Genomic DNA, 9,141 nt, shown 5'->3' with positions numbered 1-9,141 from the left:
GCTCATTCGGGGTCTTGTTGTCATATTAAATATTGACCGGGGTGTTTTGTACTTACATTTGATTCAGATTGGGCTTAAAAATTAAAGGGATGTTCTTTTAAATTTAAAGTGGCCTGGAATGTTTAATTTTTAACAAAAAATATATGCAGTTGAAACAAATTTGCAACGTTAGGTATAAGAAACACTTATATCTGTTCAAAATATCATCTCTGTGCTAGAAAAAGTTTATAAATGCTACTTCAGAGTTATAAAACAAATAAGTTAATATCGATAATAAAATATATTTTTTTAAATAAGTTTATGGAAAACAAAAGATATTAATAATTTAATAACTCAATTTAAATTCCTAAATGTTAGGTTAGGTCAATCATTCTTAAAATTTGTCTAAAACTCTCGCGCAAGGATATTAAATAAATAATCTAAATATATTGATTATTTACTTTAAGTGGTAAGGAGTTTTTAAAGACCAATTAGTGTGCATTGGATTGTCAACTAAAACAAAGGGACTTAAGCCAAAGTGAGGTGGTATTTGCTAAGCTAGTTATAGCACTCTTGAATATTCCCAGTCTTTTCGGAGATATCCTCTTACGGTTTTATATAAGCAGCTTAAGCCAGGTGAGTAGCGCACTGGTCACGTTCAATGTCCACTTCCAAGGGGTCATCGTGAGCCGTATGACATTTTCCGAAGACAAAGCCTGTCTCTTATGCAAGTACCTATCGTTCCAGAGCTTTAAACCCTGGCAATTAAGCGCATTTTAGCACACACTGCGGCTCTTTTTGCAGCCCCTGCAGTTGGCATTTATATTTATTAAATTCCGTGTGTGCATATTGTTTTATTATTGCGCATGCCACCGGGAGGCGAGTAAAATAAAGTCAAAGTGCGCCGTTTGGCAAATTAAAAGTGACCCAGTGAATTCTTAAAGGAAAAAAAGCAAAAGTAAAAGTAAAAAATACAAAGTGAAGGGCAGTGGAGCTGGCGATTCACGTGGCGTATACGTCATGTTGGCTGCCAAATAAATCTGCACAAGACGGACATGCGGTTGATTTTATTTCTCTTAACTTTTTTATTATTCCCTCCTGTTTGTGGAATTTATGGGCCGCGCATAATGTTGATTTAATATTTATAACAACAATTGCCATTTGCCAGAAAGCGAGGCATCAAGTTTTTAATGCCACTCGGTTCAAATGTACGTATTTGCCAAATTAAGTTTACTTATTTAGTGAGCTCCCTCATCCAGGCAACCCAGTTTAATGCCCTTCTTTCGGGATTTACTTGGCTCCACAACTGAAATTTTTATTCTCAGCTTACGGGGTTTTATGGCTCATGTTGATCATAAAGTTGCTAAAATAATTGAAATGACATGGCTTAAGTGAGTGCGGAAGTTTTGGGCGTTTGTTGTTGCTCTGTCATTGGGCTTGGACAAATTTGAGGTTGTTTATGATTCCGGCTAATAGCCATCACAATGCGATTGGGGTGAGATGAGGCGCCGGACCAAGTTTGCAAAACTTTTTAAATGGCACAGAGCTTCCACACATGCGACTGAAGAACATGCGTGGCAGTTGCGATAAACTGGGTGCGGTAAAAACTTTTTCGACGACAATTAAGAGGAAATATCAAACAATGGCCTCTGATTTAACAAAACATATGGGGTCCAAGATAATGGTTTTGGCGCTTCAATTTATTTGTGATTTATCAATACTATTATGTACAAGTATAGTAGTAGTGTTAGTTTAAGTATTTATAAACATGTCTTAAATTGTATTTTAGTTAAATATGATTAAAGAAGAATCATATTTAACATTTACATTACATTTTGGGGAATATAATACTTGGAAATTATTGATTGGTATTTATAATTAGAATTGGATACTCAGTTCTATTATCACCCTTTTTATACATTTTCTAGGACCATTAAATGTACCAAATTGGGAAGGTGTTGTTCAAATAATTTCAAAATTGAATGTTTAAATTTTAAAAGTGAAAATAATTGGAATTGAATATTAAATCACCTAGGCGACAATTAATTCTAGGAAACTTGACACTCAATGATAAAATTATTCCGAAATGAAATTCCATATGACATTTGACAAAAGTTTATCGGAAATAGCATAGCATTTTAGTGGCTCCCACTTAGTTCAAACGAAATCCTTTAAACTGAATTTAGACCGAAATTTTCGCTTGCCAAGAATTTTGCCGGGGCTTTGATACTTCGACCGGGTCGACCTGTCCATTTGAATATCTGTCCAGGGGATTCAGATGAATGTGAAAAATAATTTGAACAAAATCGAAACTCGAAATGCAATATTCAGCATTCAACATTCCTGCTTCGGTTGACGGTTGATTGATGATTGCTGGCACAGAACTTTGCATATTTCAACTATGACTGCGGTGAGCTGGGATTAAGCTGAGAAATTTGCCAACCAGGAGGAATTGTGTAGAGTCAGGACATCATGTTTTACATTTTATTTAAATAGGCAGCCGCAGGGCGACCATTTTCAACTGGGGACCCGACATGTTTTACAGCTTTTTGCGGCGGTGGACGGGAGTTTGGTAACTTTTGCGCAACTTTGTCGTTAATGTTCGGTACCCATTTAAGTTGCCGGCAAAGGGGAGTATTTATGCACGGCGTCTTTCCCATTAACGATGCTCTTTCCCCCAGCGAAAACCTCCACCTGCGTCATCAACAACAACTTTGGCCTAAGCCATTTGGCCAAAAAGGCAATTAGTTCACCTTGAATCGGAGTGTGTGAAGGAGACATTGGGCCGGGATTAGATGTATTCCAACCAGATGGGGCGACCCAGATTCGTTTACATGGCCATATGCATATGCAAATTTACGCCCTAAACGTGACAAACCAGAAAACAAACCGAACCATCTTCTTGGCCAGCAAAATAATTGACAAAACACCTGAGATTGCCTCACGTTCGAGGAGTGTTTGCCAGGTTTAATAGAGCGTCTGAGGGGGCTTTCAACAAGTGTTGCATCAATTCTGCTCAAGGCCACGGGCAATTGCCGTTATTGAAAGTCTTCCTGACGTTCAAGCTTTTTTTTCATTTGCCTGATTTTTCTCCCCTGTTGCAAAATTTTAATAAACGTTAGATACTTTGCCAACTTTGGCGACAGAATATTTTTTCAGTCCCAACCAGGCTGTGACCTCAACAAAGCAAACCCAACCTGGACAACAAAAAGGACAGGAGCAGCCTTGAAAAACATAAAGAGGAAGCCGTTGAGCTGTGAGACCAATCCGGCCAAAAGAAGGACCATTTTTTTCCATTAGCACACAGAAAAAATGCAGCTGAAAAATGCAAAGTGTAATTAAATGGTGATGTTTTTATGAAAAAACCACGAGAAAGGGATTAAATTGACGAAAAATTACAATTTATGGTTAAATTGACTTTTTCGGTGATATGGTTTTTTTATGTATATACATATTTTAATATTTTTAAAATTGTCAAAACAAACAATAAAACATATATAAAAAGAATACATTTTTTTAAACACTTAAATTATTAATATAAGTTCTAAAGCCTTTATTAGGGAATTATTACACTTGCTTGATTATTCTGATTTCTTAGTTTATCCAAAATCATTAATTTTTTTAAAACGTTTTAATATATAAATTTATAAAATGCTGTTAGTCTGTAAGCCATGGCTTTTTTAAATCAGAGAAATATCAAATGAAAATGTCATAAGGCCTTAAGGCTTTTAATATCAGTAGGCAAATATTTTGGTAATCAAACTTTGGCTTATCACCCCAATCAAAACAAATCCTTCTTAAATTCTTAGATTTATGTGAGTGGTAAGTAAGTAATTTAACTTTAAAATATTTTTATTAAAACAAATATACATTTTCAACATGATATGATACATGTTTTGCCCGGCGCATTATTTCTACCAATTTTTTCAACCTTCTCAGCCAGACGACACCGTCAAATCTTTGGCAAAGTCGACATAATTCAATTTGTTCGGCTCGCTGAAAGCTGTCTGATATTTTACGAGGCCCCGCAAAATGGGAGCATTTTAACCTCCGACGAGCATAAATTAAGCGTTTTAACTGCTCTCCCGGTTTCTTATATAGGGCCAAGACGGCGGCAAAGGGTTTAAGTGTTGAGCCCAGTCTCCTTTTGTTCGACACGCCATTTGCGTTTTTGTGTGATTGAAATGGAATGCTTTGTGCCGCGACAGAGTCGTAAACTTAATTTGACAAATTGCGAGCTTAGCAGGCGAAAAGAGCCACCCACTTTCCACTGGGAAAATCATGCATATGTAGGCCTGGTTTAGGGGAAAACCTTTATTTGTTTTGCTTCCTCTCTCGCTTTTTTAGGGGCTGCCACATAAGCGGCTTAATTGCGCGCCTTTTGATGGGATCATAAAAAGGCCAAACGATCCGAATCGGAATTGTATATATGTGGCCCAAATGTGGGTGCAGTTTTCAGCTCCGGAAATGTGTCGCCAGCTTGTGAAAACTCATAAAGGGTATTAATTAAATGGAATATTTCCGGCACATGACACGTGAAATCGCTAACCGAGCAATTCGCTCGAAATGCGTAACAAAGCGGTTAATAAAGGAGTCAAAAATCCCTTTAAAATTTGAAATTATAGCCATAAAAAGTGTCACGTTCCGTGAATATTTCCCCCGGGGTGATAAGGCAAATTGATTATGAACTAAAAAGGAGAATTTATGCAGTCGTGCCTTCAGAGGGAAAAAGGAGATAGTGAACTTTTAAGGTCTCAACGGGGCATTCGCCAAGCATAATTTAAGGCAGTTTTCATTAGCGCACTCTCCTTTTCACTGGGACTTACAAAATAAGGCCAAGAAAAGTAGTTGAAAAAGAGAAGTGTGAAGATATTAAATGGCCCGAAGGCTGCTTCCTTTCCTTATACCAACCAAAAGTCCGGTTTTCTGTTGGCCCTTGGGGGCATTTCTCAGGTTGGAAAGGCACTTGTTGCACTGGCAGACGAAAAAAGCAAATAAATTCCCCCTAAGACCGTACTAAATACATGTATAAGCTGGGGTCAGCTGGCTGAGCAGCTTAAAATAACAAGAATTTCCTAGACTAATTAGTAGAGCGGCCAAGAGGTCATTGAGTGTGAGTCAGGACTCTAAAAACTAAAAGGGATACTGTTGTCCAGGCAAAAGCTTTTGCAAATTTAATTAGCCAAAAAAAAGGCAAGCTGTAAAGTACTGGTAGTAGGAAAAAGTAGCAAGAATAAATTCAAAAAAAAGGAAAGTAAAAACTCTCTCCTCAAACATGATAATTGAACTTTCCTAGACAAACTCTTTAATTGAATTTGCCGGGCCATTCTTTTTCCGTTCACTTCCAAGCCATTGAAGTCGGATGTTGGCCAAGTTGGCCGAGACCAAAAGGAACCCGTGTTACGTGCTGATGTCCTGGCCATAACACTTCAAATGTAATGGCCAGATCGATGGGCCAAGCGGAGATAAACTGACATGGCCAAATGGACTGGTCAATGTCTAGCTGAATGGGCCCAAATGAGCCCTTTTTCTTTCCTTTTGGTCAAGTTGGCGAACTGCCTTTGATACGATTGTCGGTCTGTCGGTCTGTCAAAGGAGCCACAAAAAAAATATAGCGAAGATAAATGACCACTGAGAGCAACAACAAGCCGGGGTACTTTTACCAACTTTCAGTGGCGAGTAACAAAACTTGGCCAAAGTCACAGGCCATAAAACCCAAATCGTCAGTTAATTAAGGCTTCAGTTGTCCCAAAAGCACTTCTCACATGGCCAAACTTTGGCCCGAAGTTTGCATTTTAATTAGTCCGAGCAGTTGACGACGACACTTGAACTATGGTATTCTGCAAGACTTGTCTGGAACAAAACAGGACCATAATCAGATTGTGGTTAAAGGGAACTCAATGCCGGAGCTGGACTAAAAATAATGGCAGGGATTGTTTTAGATTTCAACAGGGCAAGCCAACAGTGGGTTTATATTTGGCTCACAAGAAAAGCAGCAAACATTTATGGCTTGCCGCCCGTCAAGTGTCTTCTGGCAAACAAAGGAAACAATTTGTATCAAGTAATAACAAGAGTGAACCAAAAATATAAACTGCCATTGACGTCAACGTTGTGTCGACATTTAAATGCAAAATACCAGAGAGGGGAGGAGCTCAAAAATAAAAACAAATTCAAGGAATGCTTTGATTTCTTTGATGTACACATTTCTGGAGCTTGTTAATGAAGACTAAATTGTGAATGTATATTTGCTTATGAAATTGAGAAATGCCAACGCATCCAAGAACCCAGAAGAGTGAGTCTGAGTGGCTAAAGGTTCAAAATGTGTCTATTTAGGTCGAAAAAAGAACTTGATACGCTGGTTTGGCTCGAGGGATATGGAAAAGAAGCCGAATTGATTTCATAAAATCCAAAAGAAATCATGATACTCTTAAGTTACCCTTCTGAGAATAATTTTGCACATAGTTATTAGGAAAAAACCCAGCCACATAGGGGAATCCATTTACAGATCACCAAGCTTACTCTTTCAGCAAGGCCATTTAAAGCTATAGAAATATTTAATATAATTATTTCTGCTCTGCTGAACTTCAAGAAAAACATTTTTGTCCTTGTGGAATTTCCTGCTTTAAGGTTTAAGCTTCAATTCAATTTTTCCAGTCACCCCTTTTGCTCGAATTCAGTTGCTGGTTAATTCGCTTTTGCATAAATTTCATATCATTCGGCTGCTGTTGAGCTTAATATTAGCATAAATAGATAGAGATCTTGCTGTGAAATTTGCATAAGTTGACGAGCAAACAAAACAAAATTGAAAGGATAACCTAGAAAGTATGGAAAAGTTATACTTTATCCATAATGCATTTAAAGCTTAATCAAAGGCAACAAGATTTTTGGAACGGCAGTGGAAATGTTTGAGGAAAATCGTGTTGCAGCGACACTTCCTAATTGAGATTCCATAACGGTTGCCGTCGTTTGCACAGTTAGTTAAACAAGGGGGCGAGCAAATTTTCCTATTTGCTTAATGCCCTGCGTCGATTTGACAGCATCTCTGGGCCACCCTTACCCCTGAAAATCCCCCCAAATCCTGCGAAAATCGGGAAACTGCTCCTGTCCACCCGTTACCGATTCTCAGTCACGACTCTTTGGATCCGGGGATCACGTCGGAATGGCAAATAGAAAAGGAATTTCCACGCCAGCCCTTCAAACTGCGTGATGCTGGTTTTTCACCGGAGTGGCGCATGTTTGTAATTGCTCGGTGTTTCGGCGTTTAAACGCTTTTGGCCCAAATCAAAGCGGGCTTGGGTCTGGCCTTTGACCTCCGCGGAACTTATCTCAGGCTAATTGAAAAATCAGAATAAATAAACCGAATTATGCAAATTAGGATTACCCTTAAGGTAATTATTTACACTTGGCTTTGTGCTTTAAAGCATTTCGGGTGAAAAATATTTTAACACAGCTGCGGTTGAGCTGCGGTCACTGCGTATACTTGATTTGCAGACCGTAAATCAACCATGGCATGATGCATGGATATCCTGTGGCAGCGGAGATACTTTTCAACTCTACAGGGCGCGTGGCGAAAAAATCGAGCCTCAGACGAGGTCTTATCTGTTTCATTTTTCCGCACTCACCACAAACAAAGATTAATTGGAGTAATGGAGGGAAACATTTTAAGACAAAAAACAACATGAAGGGTTTCTTTTCTTTTATATTAAATGGAGATACTATATAGATGAAAATTCAAGCATGCGTAAAACATTTCTTTTATTATAAAGGTACAAAAATGAAATCGCTTGTGCCTACAGTTTTAAATTCCATTTTAATTTAATTTAAGTTGTCTAAAAGTATTCAACAAATAAGGGAAAGTCATCTGTCACAGTTTAAAATACATTGTTGCATACCCAAAATGTCACAATAAATTTATTTCATAAACCCAGTGGCTATGAAATTAAATGTAACAGTAAATTCACAGAAAATGTTATGGGTTTCTCGAACGTAGTCATTACTTTAAAATAAAGTATTTTTCATCGAGACTTCAGACTTGCTATTCCTCAGGCTGTGCAACGCCTCTTTGCCAATATCCCCTTGACATTTGGGCTTCAAGCCGCTTCGGCACCCACATTCCCATATAAATAAATAATGAGAAGTGAAACCGCTGTTCAAAAGGCAATTGGCTGGAAAAAAGGTGGCCATGTCCGATGTCCCAAGTCAAGTGAGTGTGCAAATGTTTGGACATCGGTCAGGTGGCCTTCGACTCGGTCCGTCCGCCGATGCGGTTTGTTTGTGTAATATTTTTCATGTCCGCAGGTCGACAGCCAATTTCCTTGCCCTTTGCGGCTAATCAGGGACACGTGCTTGCTTGTATATACATGGACATATATGGGGGAATCAGAACCTTTTAAATTTATAAAGAAATAAATTTTAAACGTCCCGAATGGACAGCCATTTCACTGGGGGAAAGATCATTTACATATGTTCCTTATCTTGCTCCATAACAATTTAAATTACATTTTCTTTTTATACCCATTTAACTTGATTATTTTAAACATTTATTTCTTGCTTAGATAAAATGAAAATAAAATATCTGTTTATAAACATTAATAAAATGAAATATATTTAAATCGCTTCACAATTTTTAAAAAAATGTTAATGAATTCGTTTCATTGTGAATGCATTATTCTTAGAATATAAATTCTCTTTATTTGGAAATTAGTTTAAAATTAAATGTTCAAATACTTAATTTATTTAGTTACTAAACAAACGCAAATTGCGAAGTATTACTGGACTTCACCCATTCGAAAATAAAACTTTTGTTGGTTTTTGGTTTAGCCAGCAATTCTGTTAGAGAATGGCAGACGAGTTTTGGTGTGCGTTGGAAAACAAGTTGGAGAAATTTAGATTTTATTTCATTAATATTTACACACGATTTTCCACTCCGGAGGACATTCCCTCCATCCTCTGGAGATCCTTGCTGCCCTGCGTCCGGCGCACTCAAAAGCGAAAGGATGCGCAAACAAGGGCTGCAGCTAGCAGTTTTTCATTTGCAGTTCTCCCTGACACAAGTTGGCACGTCATCAGCACGGACACACGCTCCTGATGCATTGCATCCCATCAGGACCCGGAATCTCGAATCTCGAGAGGAAAGTTGCGGATGCAGCAGCAAATCCAGCT

Source organism: Drosophila subpulchrella, chromosome 3R (genome assembly GCF_014743375.2).
Source record: "Drosophila subpulchrella strain 33 F10 #4 breed RU33 chromosome 3R, RU_Dsub_v1.1 Primary Assembly, whole genome shotgun sequence".
NCBI classification, from domain to species: domain Eukaryota; kingdom Metazoa; phylum Arthropoda; class Insecta; order Diptera; family Drosophilidae; genus Drosophila; species Drosophila subpulchrella.
The sequence above is the reverse complement of the archived record's forward strand: the minus strand, read 5'-3'. Positions refer to the sequence as shown.